Source organism: Centrocercus urophasianus, unplaced genomic scaffold (genome assembly GCF_019232065.1).
Source record: "Centrocercus urophasianus isolate 14NV4802_14NV808 unplaced genomic scaffold, USGS_Curo_1.0 seq_34, whole genome shotgun sequence".
Classification (NCBI taxonomy): Eukaryota; Metazoa; Chordata; class Aves; order Galliformes; family Phasianidae; genus Centrocercus; species Centrocercus urophasianus.
Window position 1 is genome coordinate 2,502,491 of NW_024884911.1, and position 18,791 is coordinate 2,521,281.

At 46.7% G+C, this 18,791-nt stretch overlaps 1 protein-coding gene across 3 annotated transcripts in view; it reads right to left on the reverse strand.

Moving 5' to 3' along the window:
- The window catches only part of BRINP1 (BMP/retinoic acid inducible neural specific 1), a 79,046-nt gene extending 60,609 nt beyond the window's left edge, over nucleotides 1-18,437 (reverse strand). The window contains exons 1-3 of one of the 3 annotated variants that reach the window (XM_042830741.1): nucleotides 9,849-9,930; nucleotides 7,175-7,254; nucleotides 6,275-6,438 (exon numbers count right to left, since the gene is read on the reverse strand). The gene's annotated coding sequence lies outside the window, so the exon portion shown is untranslated. Of the gene's footprint in view, nucleotides 1-6,274; nucleotides 6,439-7,174; nucleotides 7,255-9,848; nucleotides 9,933-18,265 lie in introns of those variants that run through there. The other 2 variants (XM_042830742.1, XM_042830740.1) reach the window with 2 other exon arrangements.
- Nucleotides 18,438-18,791: the final 354 nt, after the last annotated feature.

The window sequence follows — 18,791 nt, forward strand, 5'->3', positions numbered from 1 at the left end:
TTGAAGAGTGAAAAAATAAAATGTTCAATCCAAAAGGTCAACTGTTATCCCACACCTGACATTCTTTGCGATATTTCTGTTGTTCTGAAGTTCATTCCTGGGCAGGCACTGTGCCACCACAGCCACATTGAGTGATCTCATGGAAATGCAAGCAAACAGTGCCTATTTCGGCATGCTAGGAAGCTGAGGTTTCTTAATGATCCTTGCAACTTATATACCTTCTTGGTGACTCTTTTTTTTTTTTACCTCTCAGTCAGTTCCTGACTTGGGTCCTTTGCATCTCTCAGCCCAGGCTGGGGGAACACTAGGTGTTAAAATCCTTCAGCCATGGCTTCTCCTTGTACAGCTCCTGCTGCTGGGGTAATGACAGCCCTGCCTGCCAGGATGAAAAGCCCCATTTAGCTCAGTGCTTCCTATGGGCATCAGGTTCTGCCACTGCTCCCATTGGATGATGCCAATTGAACCAGGGGCAGCTGAAAATGGGAGAATAAAAGGAAAAGCTGTTGGCTGCAAATTCTGGCCAGAGGCAGATTCATTTCTGTTATCACATTGAGTCAATGAAGAATTTGGCGTGGCCATAAAATCTCCATAAATTTAACCACACCAGTTCTGCAGCCAACATCGGAGACCCTCATGTAGGAGTCTTGCCAGGGTGAGACCTGGCTGGACAGGGCTGGCATAGCTTGGACTCTGAGGGGGAACAGAGCTGTATCTGGAACCAGGGTTAAGATAAATGGCTGCTGACATGGGCTTGAAACCTCAGCAGTTACACGATGAGTACTATTCAGTGAGAGGTGTGCCACATGATTCACTACTGACATTAGGCTCTAGGAAGGATACTTTAGTCCATAGGACACTGCTCTGAGGATGGTTCAGCTTCAAGTTCAGCTCCTGTTGCCCTGCTTCCCCTTATAGGGGAACAAGAGTTTAAATTCAGACTATAGCTGTGAGCTAAAATATGTAACAACCCCAAATTTTTAGCAGCTTCTGAAATAGAAAAAGAAGCCTTTGAATGCAGATCTCCTGCAGCAGGTGTGCATCCATGCAGTACTCAGCAGTTGCAGGTTCTACTGGAAGGTCTATTGAAGTCAATGAGCCTTAGGTTGACTCTCATTGCAAAAAGATAATCAAATATCATATTAACTCTTAATTTGGAACAACATATTAAATTAGAAGCACAAATTAACCTGAAACTGCTTTTATATAATGAGAAGATTTAAAATCTGTGCATCACAAGGGTGGGAGAATTCCTAGCCAACGCTCTTTTTACCAGTTCTGAATCCCAGAGCCAATCTATCTGCAGTGCTGCATTTCAACCTACTCCATAAGCCCCCGTTCTGGGATTTCACTGAGAAGGAAGGATGAATGGATAATAAAGCCATTTCATACTTCCTAGTATTAATCTAGGAAGCACAGAAGGGTTGTTAGTATCTAGACCTTAACCAATGCCAAGAACTGAAACATCCCAGAGGATACTGAGAATCTGCACTGGCATCTGACCATCACAAATAATAGCCTCTTCCATCAGCGCATCAATCCTGCTATACAGCCTCCCTAAAAACTGAAGAACCACAGCCATCAGTAGGATTTGATTCCAGAACCACTCAGGTCTGAGCATCATTAAAGCAGTTTGGTACCCAACTGTAAGGCCACCTCTATCTGTGAGTTTTATTTATTTCCTTCTCTGAGACTGTTCTGCTCTGTGCTAAATCTATCTTGTGACCACCTGGAGCGTTTGAGAGTCTTGGCTGTGATGCTTGTCTGTTTAGATAGACTGCAAGTAGAGCTGGTCAAAAAATTTTGACAGAACAGTTTTTCGCAGGAAAACGGAGTCCTCTTGAAATCGAAACATTACATGGGAACATGTCAATTTTGACAAACTTTTTTATGTTTAAAGTGTCAAAACAAATCATTTTGATTTTCTCTCTTCACTTCAGTTGTACTGAAATGTTTCATTTTGAGGAGACAAACACATTATTTTTATGTTGTTTCAATTAATTTGCTTTGACATTTTTACTTATTCTGTACGGTGTTGATATATGTTTAATACGTTTAAAATACATTATATAGTGCATGAAGCATTTGATGGTGTTTTAGTTATAACATTTATTAACACTACACCGTGCCAAATATTTCCTGTAGCATTTTAATGCTGCAGAAGCAGAAGATATTGATGGTCTCAAATTATTATTATTTTTTTTTTTGCCTGAAAAAATTTGTTCATAAGAGCAAAGTTCTTATTCAAAATGGAGTTTTAAATAAATATGTAAATAAATAAGTAAAACCACACAAGCAACATAAACACAAACAGCAGAAATCTGAGGGTAAGGATTTTGTGAGGAAATAGCATGTCCATTTTCCGAGCAGCTCTGTCAGTTCAGTGATTGCACAGCACAACTCAGGTCTCTTCTGCACATAGGAAAGCCAACCTCTCTGTTTGATTTATAAATAAAGAAATACATAAGTAAGGAAAATGCAGATTTTCCCAGAGTAGAATCTGCGTGTAATGTTTTCACGAGCGTCAGGGACTTAAACATCTTAATACCATTCACCTCCTTGGGGCCTTTGGCTTCTAAACCACTTACGGGCTTTTGAAAGATATATTCCTCCTCCTCCTTGCAAGTCTACCTGTTTGGGCCTTTTTTTTTCAAATCTCTCTCTCCTTTAGAGCCCATTTTTGCTCCTCCATATGTAGCAGAGGGGAGTTGCTCCCCATGCATTTGTGCCGTCAAGCCGGCGCAGGAGGAGGTGGAAGCGGGTTGAAAAAAAAGGGCAAAAGAGAAGCGAGAACGGGCACAACACAGAGCAGAGCCTGCAATGATGCAGCTCCATCGATCCTTCATTTCATGGATGGAAATGTCCCCGATGGCCCCTGCGCATTTGCTGCTGTTCGATCGGAGACGGAGGGCAGCGGGGCTCGGTGCTCCACGCTACGCCCTGCGCTGCTGCCTGCAGGCTGGGAGACAAGGCCGAAGAATGAGCATCCCCTGTCTTTCGAGGTTTAACATAGCAGGGGCTTTTCTGCCTGCTTTCCCTCTTTAAGGGAGGTGTCCCTACAGCCAGGCACCGCAACTGAAATGCTGAATCCCCCCGTGCAGCTGCTCAGCGTGCATCTTTGCATGCAGATTCGCCTGGTTGTCTACAGTTGCTCCAGCTGGTCTGTCACTACAGATTACAGCTTTTTTGCTAATAGCAAGGCAGTGCTCAAGTCTGAGACTTCCATTAAGGGCTGATGTTCCCACCTCCCCATCCCACAAATGGCTCCCTTCCAGCCAACGCTTCTGTATGCTTGGCCTTGTTGCTGCAGTGCAAGAGGAGCAAAGTGCCTCCATTTGTTTCCGTGTTAGACAACAGTGGAACAAGTTGAAGGCAGAAAAAGATGATAGAGGATGAAGAAATTTGAAAATTGGGACTTAGTAGCTTGAAGGGTGAGCTCATCCCTTGTCACCTGCACATTCATAATATTGCAGCCCCATCCCTTTGACAGCAACAGTACCACCGATCACTGAATTATCCCCTGGTCCTTGAGTCCTTGAGAGAAATGCTTCATGATGCCAAGCTGCACTGAGGAGTCTCTTTGGAGAGGAAGAATGCTCCTGCAGGGAGAGATTGCCCATCCAAGCCAGGTACTGGAAATCATTAGCCCTTCATTGCCAGAGGATTTGAAGGCTGCTGACAGATCGAAAAGAATTGGCATGGACACTTGACCTTTCTCCATTGCCAGGAGGAAATCATTGACCAGGAAGAATAGCACATGCTCTACTCATCTCTACAAGGGAAAGGAAGAAAGTCTGGAAGAATACAGAGCTATTTGTAAAACAAACACTACAGCTTCAGCACAACCTGCGCAGTTGGCCAGTGGTGCACTTGTGGGCATGCTGGAGCAGTGACTTTCAGCTTGGCTCACGTCAGATGGCATCACAGCTCCTCCTGTTCCAAAGGGGACATTCAAAATGAGGGTCTACGCAGAAGATCCCTTGTGGATGCCAACAGATTCACACTTCTGCAGGCTGGGAACAGGACAGCACATGTTGAAGTGCAGCTTATCATTCATTAGCACAGTATCCTACCAAAGAAAGAGCCAGGTTCCCTGCAACACCATGCACGCAACTGAGTTCCCCACTGCTTGATAGATCCCACACACCTCTGCATCCTTCCCAAGTGACTGTCTGACAGCGATCCAGAGAAGGCATCACATGTGTTTCTCTAACAGCCTGACTCCCAGGAAGACACTGTGCAATCAGCTAGCCAAAACCAAATATGAAAAACACCTCCATCACTGGTCATGACTAATTAATTCTGCTTTGACATTCCCTAGGGTACCTACCAGCTAGTAAGAGCTGCTGGAGGAAGAGACACTGCTGTGGAAAAGGAATAAATAGATTTTCCTCAACTGCAGCCATAGAATTAGATAATAAATAACTAGATAGATAAATAATTTTCTGTGAATGGCAAATCAAATGCAGAACAAGAACAAGAACGGCTAGCTGGCTTTTCCCTGTGAGATCGAAGGTGTTTGGAAGGAGTTTCCAAAGAAGGATATTTAAAGTCTACTCTGCTTGTGAAGGCATAAGCCTGAAGTCATCTATCATGTCTAATGTGACTGTTTACAAAGACAGCCAACTATTCTTGGACATTTTATTCTTGATATAATATTCTTGGCTCAAAGTAGCTCAAGGAAGCGTCTTCCTAATTTACATCTCAGTTTTCTCCCTTCCCCTGCCTGGATTGCAGGCTTTGTTCCCAGAGTATCAGTACAGTCCCCCCCACCAGCTGCTGTGTTTTTGGCCTCTATTCTCCAGGGAGCTATAGGTACCAGCCCAGATATGGATTCTTCAATCTCATCTCCTATCTGGCCCTTAAATGCTTCTCCTCCTTAAATCCATGCGCTCTGTTCACATCACTTCATTAACCATACAACAGAGACTCCAGAGACAAAAATGTTAATTCTGCACAACTTGAGGACACCGGCAGGAGTTCCAGCAGCATCCCGGATTCAGGTACTGACCCCATAGTGTGCATTGTACCAAGCAGATGGCAGTCTAATCCCTGCCAGCACGCAATGCCCAGCGCGCAGAGAGCACCCGTAACCCCTGTCTGATCAAATATGCATACTCACATCTGATTTTACTCAAGCACTAGAAGTCCCTGTGCACTAACTCATCCAGACAAATCAAATGCGAGACATCCAGACTTCAGGTCCTGTCACAGCAAAGAGAAAAAAGCTGTTGCTTCCTCTTCGCTCACATATCTCTGCCCTGTAAGTCTGTGCTCTACTTTTGGCCCTTTAGGTTCCCAGCTTTCAGACAGGCCTATGCTTTCCTTCTTAAATGTTCAGTTTGGATCCTGTGTTCCTCCTGCAACCAAGGCTTCCACTCCCTGCCCACCTTGCTACACACCTTCAGCTGGAATCTATTCACATCTGTGCCTTCCCTCCTTCCTGCTTCTCTTCTCCTTCATCCATCCTGCTCCTTGTTCAACCCTTGCAGCAGGCACAGGCAGGACACGTTATTAACACCTGTCACTTCATTAGTCATCTTCTGCAGGAGGAGCAGGAGAGGAGAAAAGAGGAAAGTGTGCAAAAAGGGAGAGGAGGGAAAGTCGAATTAGAGGAAGAATGATGAAGAAATGAAGGTGTGAATGAGAAAGTGCTGGAGAAGAAGAAGTATGAGAAAAACCTAATGGGTGAGAAAGGGATTTATAATTAATCTGCAGTCTAGTGAGAGAGCAGAGGAATGGAAGTCAAGACTCTATGCTTCTCCAAAGGCTTCTACTACTGATTACTCCGTGACTCCAGACTAATCTTTTTATTTTCTCTTTTATCTCCCACTGCTCTGTACCCTTTGAGTATAAGTTATTTGAGGTATGGATTGTTTTAAACTCTGTGTAGCACAAAGGAAACCGTAATCATAGGCACTGAAGACGCAAGATGTTATTTTTAACACGCACTAAAATCAGGCACAAAAAAGTGCTATGGGATCGACTGACAATGCTTATTAATTCAGGCTGAATCCATTAGATAGTGGTTGTCAGGAAAAAAAAAAAGCCAGGATAGGAGAAATCTAAACGAGTCCAAGTACAACTGTGTTATTTCTAAACTCTCACACAGCGCTGTTGACTTTTACAGTACCTTACTCTCTTCTAGTCTAAACCTACACTTAACAGAGAATTTAAAGTAAAACAGTTAGATGTACAGAAAAATGAGTGAGCTAATCCTTATTTCCAAAATGTGAGAACAGTTCTCAGGAAATAATCTCAAAGAGATCAGATTTACTTTTTCCATTAGAAATTGGTGCATACAGATCTTTTATTTTGAGACTGTCACAGCATCCTTTTCTACCTCTTCTTCCTCTGAATTCTTGCTTTCCTCTTCTTTTGGATCCTCTCTGTTTTTTTAAGCACAGCTCCCTCTAACATGTAACCAGAGGCATCAGGTCTCTACAGAAAAACGGAATGAGTGATATCCAAATGCATCTGACATTAAACAAAACAAAATGCATGGCTCACTACTATCAGCAATCCCTAATCCAACCCACCAAAGAGTGCTTTGAATGAGATGAAGACAGCAGGAACAGAAGAAGCATGTACAGGGGATCCTGCTCTCCTATTCCTTGGGCATTCACAGAATCACAGATTCACAGAATGGGCAGGGTTGGAAGGGACCTGAAGGATCATGAATTTCCAATCCCCCCGCCACATGCAGGCCACCAACCTTCCCATTTAATACTAGACCGAGCTGCCCAGGGTCCCATCCAATCTGGCCTTGAACACCTCTAGGGACAGGATTCTCTGCCTTCCATTCCCACTCCTGAGCTCTCAAGCACGCTGCTCTGCTCCCATCCACCCAGTGCCAGTCTCAGTCATAGAAGTACTGAGGGAAGCATCACCTGCTTAGGTTCCTGCATCCACTGGATTTAACACTGAATTGTATTCACAGATAGCTGCAGACAAACAGTAATGCTGTGCAAGCACAGCAGAGCGTATGTTTGTCCCCAGCCCTCCTGGCCACATCTATTACAGCACCTGAGGTGCCCCAGCACCAAAGAAGTATCCCTGATCTCTGTGACAGAATGGGTTTAGGGACTGCTCTTTGCTGCTCTCAAGGCTCTGTGCTTCCTCCCTTCATCTCAGAACCTACTGCATTAACAGGGGTGAAGATCCATCTGCTCATTACCTTGACACAAGCTGCAAAGGCAGAGACAAACCCAGAGCTGCGCCCTTCCTAACACAGTGATTTCTTCCACCATGAGCAGCCTGGAGGAGCAGAAGCGAGAAAAAAAAGCTATGGGAAAACATACTGACTGTTTTCAAAACTAAAAACAAACAAAGTAATGAGAAGCACTGCAGGAGAATCCACTGGTAGGAAGGACTTCTGCTCTTCTTTTTAATGTAAGCAGTTTTATCATTAATTGCTATTTACTGCAAATGTTGGAGTTGGTAAAAAAGCTAATACAATGCACTGAAATAGCAATCTCTATTCAGGTGTCTCAGAGAACAGTATGTATGTGCATGCATGGATACGTGCACTTGCATACTGCCTTGTGCACAGTGTGTAAGCAAAACTCTGCATCTGTGTGCAGGAGAGGGAAAAAGGTACAATCAACATATTCTTCCCTTATATATTCCAGCAAAAGGCTAACTTCATTAGCGGTCTTAGGTAATGAGAAGATAAGTAAATGCAGGTCAGACTACTAAACACAGAGCCATTTTGCTGAGGTGGTACGGAGTCAGATGCAAACCGGAGCTGCTTTTGCCCAGATGGAAATTTAAAGACTCAGCACTGCTTAACACCGGTCTTTGGGGGACTATATTTCCTGAGGACACAGGTTGCTGAATTCTTCAAAAAAATCCAGATTTTTCCTCATGCCAAATGTGGAGCCGAGTTCCCTGAGTAGTTCATATTCACCCTGTGAGCCGGGGGGCTCGGAACCGCAGCTTCAACTGAAGAAATTCAGCTCCTATGAACGGAAACGCACGCATTTAAAAAGCTCTTCTGGAAGATACCAACCTAAGTGACCTGCCCAAGGTCATATGTAACACGTCGGTGACAGCATCAGAATTGAACCATCTTGCCACGGTGCTGCTTTATTCACACAGCGCTGTTGCATCCCAAAAACAGCCGCTGCTCCCGGTCCGCTGCTGCCTTCCACTCCTTATCGCAGTCTCCTTAGAGACACATCTGTCCTGTGCTCCGTAAACCATAATATACCCATAGTCTTTTATTCACTATCCGTCACTTTGCAGTTTTATTGCAGATCCCTGAGTTATCCAGCCTAGCTTACAATCTGCTTATTCCTGCCAGCCATTCTCCTTTCTAACCCACACCTCACATTTCATTCTTGTCAGTGTTTTAAGCCTTTCAGGTACTTGAAATGCAGGGACAATTCTCATTCCCTGGGGCAAATCCAGCAGAATTTCACCAAAGCCAACCTGCTGGTTCCTTTCTACCTTTTCTCTATTTTTAATGCAAATGGTTGGAAATCAGAACCTAGCAGCAGTCTCTGCAGTCACATTCGAACCAGTCCTTCAAGAATACTAACTCACAACTGCCATTTTAAAGCTCCGATTCCAATTCATGCTGTCTTTAAATTTTACTTCCCCCCTATTTTCTGCTCCCTTCATCAGAAATCAATCTTCCAATAATGCAGGTAAACTGCAATCCAACCCACAGCTACTTTTTGGCTTGCATCTTTCTCATGCATTTTGCAGAATGAAAACTCTGTTGTCCATTCTTCTCCTTTCCAGCCAAGCCTATAAGCACAGTAATCATCACACCTACGGAACACCTTGCCAGCAGATTTGCACCTGCCTGTCACATCTCTATATTGTTTGCAAGCCAGGAAGCAAAAGAATCATTTTTTCTTGATGTGGCAATTTGTCTCAGCACTCACACCTGCTTTTCCAGTGACCTTTGTGTTCCTGCCTACCAGCTCTCCTCTCCCTCCCAGCTCCAGCCACATATCTCTCCTGGAGCTTTATTCCATCTACAGTATGTGCTCTCCTCACAGCCATCAGCTTTTCTTCCTTCCCACCTTTCTGAAGGAAGTGCACTTTAACTACCTGTCCTAGAGCAGCTGGTTGAGGAAGAGAAGTCTCTTTGCACACCTGGTGATGCCTACGGCCACAAGACATGTGGTCTTCAGAAAGCATCCCCTGCCAAAGCAAAGCACCTCTGTCTGTATATGACAGCCTGCTTTCCCTTTGGCAACAGGAAAATAAGACTGACGTGAAGGAAGGGTATGGAGGAGGGCAGGTCTTCCCACCAACACAGCCCTGGTGGTGGTAGAAGATGCTGGGCAAGAGACAGGATTCTGGTCAGCACACAGCACCATGGGATGATCCACATCTGGGGAGCACCTTGGAATACTCTGATGCACAGGGCTGCAGCATGGGATGGAGGAGATGGGACACAAAAGAGCTCTGTCAATGCTATCTCCTCTACCAGGGCAGTTTGGTTGAAACTCCAGATGCACCAAATCATTTATCTGTGCCGCAGCCTTCCTCTGTGAGCCCGGGGAAATTCTTTAAGGTGATCATTCACACACACCTTAGAGACTGATTTTTCAAGTGTTCGACATCCCACTGCGATATTAAAGGCCCTGTTTTCTCAAACGTCCCGTTATTTTGCCACTGACTACTTTCAAAATTAGTAAAGGTTAAGAGTGAGCTCCCAATCCTGCAAACTGAAATGCTTCCACTGACTGTAATAGGATTTGAATCGATCCCTGAGCTCTGTGCTGCACTTCCCCTTCTACAGAGCAGTGGTGACAGCATTCCCTGCCTCTTTTCTTACTCCTCTGTCTGGACTGCAGGCCCTCAAGGGCAGAGAGCTCACATCCATACAGTACCTTGCACAGGAGACTGCAGGCTCCTCAGGGCTCCGTGCCGTCCTGCAGATAACAGCAGCAATAAACGAAGTTGAAATGTGCAGCTCAGGGTCATTGCAGCTGCTTACAACCTCCCATTTTATGTGCTGCTTCAATATCTGCTGTAATCTTTGAAATTACTTATGTGGGAGTTGACACAGAAGAGGAGATTGTTGGATTGATATTCTGTTTGGCAATGATGAAAACCTTTTTAAGAAATACCACCTTAACCCAGCACCCACAGAAGCAATTTGCTAATCTCTTTGCTGACTTAGCTTCTATCAGTCATATTACCAAGACCAGCCATATTACCACAACCAACTTTATTACCTGGCCAAACATATTATATTCTTCCCAGGCAGAGAGAAAATGTCCTTCCTGACCCCAGAAGATGGTCAGCCTTTGCTTTGAAGCACCAGATCTGATTACCATTGCCCTAGATTGCAGAGCTGCAAATGCTATTAATTGCTACAAAGTTGTGTAGCCCTTTACACTTCAAATCCACCCAGACTTTCATCTCAGTGACATCCTGCAGCAGGGAATTGTGTAGCCTCACTATAGGCTGAAGAAAGGACTATTTCCTTTTAATTTGCCTTAAAAGTTGTGCCCTTTAATTTTGATGTGTCCCTTGTTCTTGTATCATCAAAGGATTAAAATGTTTCTGATCACTTTTCTCTCTAACCTTCAGATACTTTTGTGCTGGAACCCAAAGGTACCTTCTTACTCCTAAGCTTTCCCAGACTAAATAAACTATTCTTTCCAGTCTTTCCTCATTTAACTTGTTAATATTTGTAAAGCAATTTAAAATATATTAATACAGTTCAATTATAATATCGTTTCTATTTTTCATCCTCCCTTTTAATGTCTCAAGTATCCATTTAATTTGCCATCAATCTCCATTGATTCTCCTTCTGATGATATGTTAGTCTTTATAATATCCTGGGGAATATTTCTTCTGCCTTCCTGACCAGCATTTTGGAACAAAGAAACTGAACTCCATCGGATCATAAACATGATTCACTCTGCACTCCACACGCGTATGGATTTGCAGTTGCTTAGACTTTGATCTTGGAATCAGATTTCATTATGCCCATGGTAATTGGAAATGTGTCTGTGTGATTCAGGTTGCAGGATCAGGCCCTCTGCAGACATGATGGCTCTGGGTTGGTGACAGTTCAGCACGTATTTGAAAGCCTATGTTCAGTATTCCTTGAGCAATATTTAAGCCCTCAGTAACGCATTCTGCAGAATTCTGCATGCCATGGAGACAAGGATGTGATCTGGTGTCTGTCCAGCCACAAACAGGGCAGGGATGGCAAATGAAAAATGGTTACTCACTCTCTCTCATCCTACAGAAAAGTTGGAGGCACCCAAGGAAATTATGTGGTAGCAGATATATATATATATATATATAAAAAAAAAACAACCAAAACTGAAATTCTTTTGCACACAACCTATGACTATTTCCTTTACTGCAGGATGCTGTGAAAACCAAAAGCACAACAGCCACACTGACAAGAGCTGGGCTCCCACTGACACCGCACGCAGCGGTCGTGGGACAACTGGTGACTTCACACATCCACAGCCAGATGCACACAGCACTCCTCCAGGCTTCCCCAATCCCTTCAGGGCCCACCACTGACCCATGGGACACAAAGCCATTGCTAAATCGACCCTTCACTTCAGCCAGAGTGGCAGCTCTCAGCTCTTTCACTGTTATCCCCTCTCAGTCTCTTAATTGAGGGACTTCCATTGGCCTCTGATGGTTGTTTTTTTTACTTCTTGGAGCACCCTGTATTTATTTTTCCCATTCTGTAAAGATGCTCTGTTCCAGCAATTTCAACAAATGTTGCTTCCTCCCTGGTTTTGGTGAGACCACTTCCGAGCTGCTCTCATTTTTAATGCAGTCTGACCCATCTCCACTGCCAAAATGCACCTCTCCTTCCTCCATGTCACTGCCTTACATCCTGAGCAGCACTTTCACTTCTGATCATCACGTTTTACCATTAACTTTCCTCCCCAAAAAGTAAAGAAGACTATTGATACATCTATCTATAAGTGTACTATATATCTATATCTCTCACTCTCTCTCTCACTCTCTCTCTCTCTATATATATATTTATAAGAACCCAAATTTCAGCTAATAGGCTTCTTTTAGCCAGCACGACATAAATACTGACGTAGAATCCTAACTGGTGGCTTTTCCCTGCCTGGTTACATTCAACTGCTCACTGGCCTAAAATACAGTGCAGTGCAACCCACCCTCATTTTCAAATACGTTATAGTTCTCTTCAGGAGAATGGAAATGGCAGATAAACACATTTATCAGCATTCTCAGACATAAAACAGTGGAGCCTGGAGTTGTTTTGCAGAAACAACTCTGAATTTGGATGGCATGACATAAGCAATTCTAGAAATAGCTGCTGGTCTTAAGGCTACATTACATGTGTCCCCATTGCTGCTTTCTGTCCGTTCATGGTTTCAGTACAAACAATATGTTGCCTTTGTTAATTCTCTCCTTGGATTTCCTCAGCATTTCTCAAGCGTTCTTCAGTCTCACCTCGTGTCTCATCATCTCTCCCTGCTCCCTTACAACATGCAGCTGATTTTGACTGCAAGTCTCTCCCCACACTGAGCAGTGCCAAGAAATGCCTGGATAATTCTTCCATCCTCATACTGTAGGCAAGGAGGTGACCCGAGCCAGGAGGGACCTAAAGCCATATATGTACCCCAGCATATGTCTGAGACTTTTGCTACCCGCTCGCCATCTGTACCTGCCTGAAGAGCAGTCACATGCAGAAAGCAGTCAGGCTGCTCCAGCACTCAGAGCCTGCCTGGCTGCTGTGTATTCCACCCATCCCAGAAGTCCAGCTAGAGATTCACACCTGCTTGTCTTGGTTTTCCTGCTCATCCTGACGCACTGGTGTCCTCCCCAGGGTCACAGCTCAGTTCCTTCCATGGTTAGTTTTAGCTTCTTTGCACTTTTCTAACTATTGCTCTGAACAAACATCTTTTATTTATTCTCCTGGTCCTGGCAGCATGTCTGGAATGTATTGCTTACACCAGGCAATGGTTCTAAAGCTTGCCCTTTTGGTCTTCCATGCTGCTTAGCAAGTCAGTATCCACAACTGCAAGGATAAATTATCACAAAGGTCTCCAATGTTTGCAGTGTATCTGACAACCTCATACATTGCTCCAGCAGGTAAAGAGATGGCTAAATGAGATCAGTTGTGCCGACTCAGTATTTCTGGCCAAAACTGCATCCAAAACCATGACGGACACGGCGGAATCCAAAAAGCAGGCCAGGTTCTAAATCACACTCTAAATCAAACCCCACGATAGAGATCCTCACTCACCACGAAGCCAGTTAACTCCCCCAGCTTCGGCAGGCTGTGCTGACTTACAGCAAGCAGTTCCTGGCTTTTCACAGGTACTCGCTGTGCATTTCAGCTGCAATAGGCATAGATAGAAAAGTCCCAGCTACAAGAACACCTGCCATAAGGCTCCAGGTTTTTTCTTCTATAAACATGGTCAAAGAGCATGCTTCCTCTCAGGAGAGCCACGAGACAGGTCACAAGCATGAAGGACTGCAAGAACCAGAGCTACTCTATGGTCTTATGTCCCCTTACCCTGCTAGAAATCATACAAAATGAGAGAGCAGAGGGGAGTGTGAGAGCTCCCTTTGCTCCCGTGCTGTGTTTTCATTTCCAACAAAATGCCCTGGAGCAAATTTTTATTTATTTATTTATTTATTTATTTATTTATTTATTTATTTATTTTTGGAGATGCCCTTGTGTGTGAGAACATCTTATAGGTTGGTTTGCAAGGTTTTGCTTCACTGTTTGGTATGTATCAGCACAGAGCTGGCTTTGCTGTGATTTGTTAACCCGGGAGAGGAAAGGTGTCACTGTGATGGTTTTATTCTATTCAAAAGTGCTCTCTGCTAATGCACACAGAAAAAAATTGTAGGGATTGAAAGCTGCACTGGTGATCCTGGCATTTGAGCTATTTCTTCCCAGCATTTCTATCACTAACACCAACACTGCACAATGACAGTGAGTCTGGCAAAGGCTGCTCACCCTGTCCTCCTCTGGAGGCCACCATTTGAAGAAGACTGTTTAGATTCTTTGCTCTGCTCAGCTGCTGCTGCTTCAACTTACTGCTGTTGCCACTGTAAGGGGTGAACCATCAACAGCACAACGACACGGGAGGGGGAAATGGTGTGAGTGAGAGCATGGCAGCTTCTTGTGTCAACACCCAGAGATGTACCATGGGCAGGGTGGGGGGGCTTGGTGGGATCCATGGGGATCCAGCACCAAGCAGGCCTGGCGGGGGGCACGGCAACAGTGCTGAGAGTAGGTAAGGTATGCCTTGTAGGCAACTGTAAGATGGATGTAGAGCACATGACTTCAGAAAAACAAATAGAAAAAATAAGTAAGCATCTTTCTCTGTCTCTCCTGTGATGCTGCTCGCAGGCCTTCCTGCCTCCAGGCTGTAAGCAAACAGCTCACCGTACACAGGTCTGCATCCCCAGCCCAGCACTGAGGGAACCCAAGGCCTGACACTCAGTTTCTTTCCAAAGGGACATGTTCATGTCACCTTCACTTAGGATCTGATCCAGCATCCCTGAAACAAAGTTCAGTCTTTCAATTTTCTCCATCTCATTCTGCATCCCCTGTCTTATTTCTGCTCTTTCTTGCACCCCTCCCATCCACTAGTCATAGCACTTTTTCTTCCCTGAAATGGAACAGTTCAGCTCATCATGCCAGCACAGCTGTCCCATGCCTACTCTCAAACCCAGGTGAACACCACCTCATTCATCGAGTCCATCCCTGCCCATGCTTGACTCCCTCTGGACAGACAAATCCAGCAGCCGTACCCCATTTCCCATTCCCACACTGACCACAGGCTGCAGCCTCATCACATCAAGCTCTGCACCTCCGCATGGCAACACCAAGCTGCACGGCGAGCAGGGAAAAATCCAGAGCACTCTGTGCTGCCCAGCAGAGCTGAGATGCTTTGCCCCATCCCAGCCCCATAGGGCAGCCGTCAGAGCAGGACTGTGGGTCTACGAGAAGCCTGTTCCCTCCTTGCATGGATGTCCTCCCTGGGAGGAAATGGGCCAAGGTCCTTACAGTTGTTAACAATCTCATGGTAGTTTTACAAGAGGAATGGCGTAAATCAAACCGTAGGACACCAGCTACCCAACTCTGGATAATTTATATTCTGTCTCACTAAGTTCATCTCTGCACTTTCAATGCGTGAAGTGATTTTTCACTTCCCCTGTAGTATTTGCTGGCACGGAGAAGCTGCTGGGCTCTGTCCCAGAAGTAGCTGCATTTCATCACCGGGTAAAGGATTCCTGCATGCATGGGGCCAGATCCTCAGCAGGAATCCTGCACCCGCCAGGATCTGGCCCAAACTCATTCAGCTGCACCTGGGCTCCTCGGAGAAGAGAGCCCTGTTGTTGTTTATCGCTTCCCCCACCCTCGCCCCCAAGTTATTAGCAGCCCTTGGCTCCCTCGCACTCCGGGCAGGGAGAGGCAGTACGCCCTGCTCGGCTCCGCTCGGCCCGGCTCGGCTCCGTTCGGTCCCACTCGGTCTCGCTCGGCTCCGCTCGGCTCCGAGCCCCACCGCTGCGTGGAACCACAGCGCCCCCTCCTGGGCCAAAGCAGCGCCGCCCGCCCGGCGGCCGCGGAACGGCTCCGCACGGGCGCAGCGGGTTGCGGATCTGCGCGGCGGCGGATGGAACTCTGCCGCCAAGGTAACACGAGAGAGGTCCCTGCGTGGTGCCAGTCCACAGACGGCATGCCGTGGGTTTTGCAGTGCCGTTTCCTGAGCTTTTTTAATGCTAATTTTGGGGTTTTTTTGGAGCAGATGGAGTAGACCTCCCTGCATCAGCTGCTCCACACCCTGGTGTAAACTCCAAAAATCCATATCCAGCTCGGAAGGCGGGCAGGGAGATGATACAGAGGGAGCTTGGCTGGTGCTGGTTTGTGCAGCCCTTTCCCAAGCAGTGCTCAGAGCAGGCACTGAGACTGTGCCCGAGCAGAAGAGGAGGCTCTGAGGTATTTCTGCTGCACAGACAGCAGCAGTCAGAGCTCCATGAGAGCGTGCAGCATCAGCCTCATGCGTACTTCTAGTGTAGTAAACAGTGCAGGTGAGGAGGGAACAGGGCTACACACTCCACCAGGATTCTGTGTTCATCTCCTTTGGGACACCCTTTTACCTACAGCACATCTTTTCAACCCTGTGTTCCTCCTCTCCAAAGTTTCACCATAGACTTCAATTGGCCTCATCACAATCCTGCTTTGGGAGAACGCCACAGCTTCCTTCCTAGGCCCTACAGAAAGGGGAAGGGGAGGAAGGTCAGAGGGGAAGGGAAGGAAGGTCGGAGGGGAACGCTGCTTAAATACCTCTAATGCACTGACATCACCTCTCCTGTGTGCACTGTGCCTGCTCTGACTGAGGGGGCTTGCAAAGGCAGATTTGTGTTTGCGCTCTACGGATGGGAATTGCTCTGAACCTGGCTGAGACTGAAGCAGAGTCTGCACTGTGCGCATTTAGCTATAGATTCATGTGTGGTTTTGCTCACAGATGGAAAAAGCAATGCAACTCCAGCAGAGCTCTTCACATTCTCAGAGTGGTCCTTCAACAGAGAGGGAATGACGGCTGTGGGATTGCCACTGCTCTCCCAAGCCATTCCCTGCTCCCTGGCTGTTGCCCTGCTCTTCCAGCAGTGAAATCAGTGCTGAGTTTCTGGGAACATGCAAAGAGCACTAAAACAAACATAGACTCACAAAACGCTTTTTCAGCTGAGTGGCAAAGGGCTTCGGAGGCAGACAAACCCCAAATCAATGCCTGGAATCAGCTACAAAGGACAAGATGATACCAAAAGAATAAATCACCTACCAGGAGACCTGCAAGGAAGACAGCGTGTGCATGCTTGTGTGAACATCTGAATCCTTGGTTCACATAATGAGAGTCTCAGCGCAGTCCTGCACGTTACGGTGTTGATGTGTAGATCAGCACAGTGTGTGTGTTGTGCAGGGGAACTGCGGGGCTGTGCAGCTTCCATGCCAGGGTGAGACCGAGATGCTGTGCTTAGCATGGGGTGAGTTCACAACGCGTGTTTTGTGTGCTTAGCGTGTGCAAGCGTGCAAGGAAAACCCGACTGCTTGTCTGTGTGCAGTGTGGGAGGGAGAGAGCCTGGGTTTGTCTGGCTGTCACTCACGAGAAGATCTGATCAATCTTTCTCTTTTTCAAGGCATAAAACAGACATATCCTTTTATATTTCTTGCAGCAAAGCATCGCCTCCTTTTGACTTGGTGTGTCTGCTTCTCAATAACCCTCAAATACTTCTTTACAACTCCCAGAAAAGCAGCTTAACTGCCATTAACAAATTATTGTTATGCATCCAGATGAGCAGCCAGAGTAAAGCATGAAGGATCCTTCTGTCCTACCTAGTGCAGATGTCAATCACAAGGCTAAAGCCACACATTAATGCTGCCAGCCTTCATCTGCTGCTTGTTCCTCTCCACAAAAAGAGAACTGTATACAAGAAGTGACCCCCCCCCCCTCCCCTTCTCATCTCTCAAGTAAAGCGCAGACGGATTCTCTGAAGCCAAAAGATATGTTCACACCTACAGCACCATTCTCTTTTGGATTTTAACCCCAGGCTGTGCCGGACCCTGGGGATGATGACATGGTGGGGAAATGCCCTCTGTCATCCTATTCCCCATGGGCAAAAAAGGCAAACTTGTGCTCCACGACAGCACTGAGGTGGGAGAATCCAATCTCCTGAGCTCTGGGATGCGGCCCCTCTGCCATCGCTGCCCTCCTCTGGCTCTGCCGCTGTCTCCCAGTCCCCACTCCAAGTAGAGGCAATCAGCCCAGTGTGAGATTCGAGGCGACAGACTTTCCTTTTCCTCCGCGATTTGGTTGTCACTTGCTAAAACGGAGCGGTGGATTAAGTGGAGATGACACCATCTCCTTGGGGACGGCCCCCCCCTCTCCGGGATGTATCGATATTCGGAATACAGATGGAGCCTGGCTGCCTCCCACCCCCGGCTCGGTGCCAGCATAGCCGGAGCTGAGCCCCCCCCATTGCCGGGCATCCTCCAAAGGCTGCGTCCTTCCCAGCGCTCCCAATGCTCCCATGTGCCGACAAAGCTCGGCCCCACTCTTTCCCCCCGCCCCCCCTCCCAAGTACTACACAGGACCTCTGCCATCCATTCCTCCGGGAACTCCGTGCTGCCCAATGTGGGGTGCGGAGCAAAGGCAACACTTGTGCGGGGCTGGGGGCGGAGGTGCCGCGGGCGTTACACAACGCGGCCGAGGCAGGACGGGGATGTCGGGGCAGCGGCATCGCTGCAGCCGCAGCGCCGCGTTCGCCTTACCTGATGCTAATGTCCCTCTCTGGCGGAGATCTGCACGCCCGTGGGTTTTATTCGGCTCGGTAGGAACTTGTGGGAGAGCTTCTCTGTCCAGCTTGCATACTGGGTGCTGGGTTGATAATGCAGGCGTGAAAATCCTGGGGCTCTAGCAGTCCTTTTCATGCTCAGACAGAAAATCCCCCTCCTTGATCCAGATCGCGGGCATTAAGGGCAGAGGAAAAAAAAATCCGTTTTATTCTTTCCTCTTTCTTTTTGCTTTTTCTTTTATTCTTGCTTCACCCCCCCCCCCCTTTTCCTTTTTCCTGTGCCCCCCCTCTCCTCTGCTGCTCAGTTCGTAGCCATCGGGGGAAGGAGCAGAGGCAGCAGGGAGAATGGAGAGGGGGTTAGAAATAAAAATGAAAAGGGCTCCAGGAGGGAAGCAAGAGGCTGGGCTTGCCACAGGGGGAGGGGCTTGAAGCGGCCTGGAGAGGATGAATGGGGAAGAGGAAAGCAGGGAGGAGCCCCAGCCTGGCCATTTTATTCTAAGAAG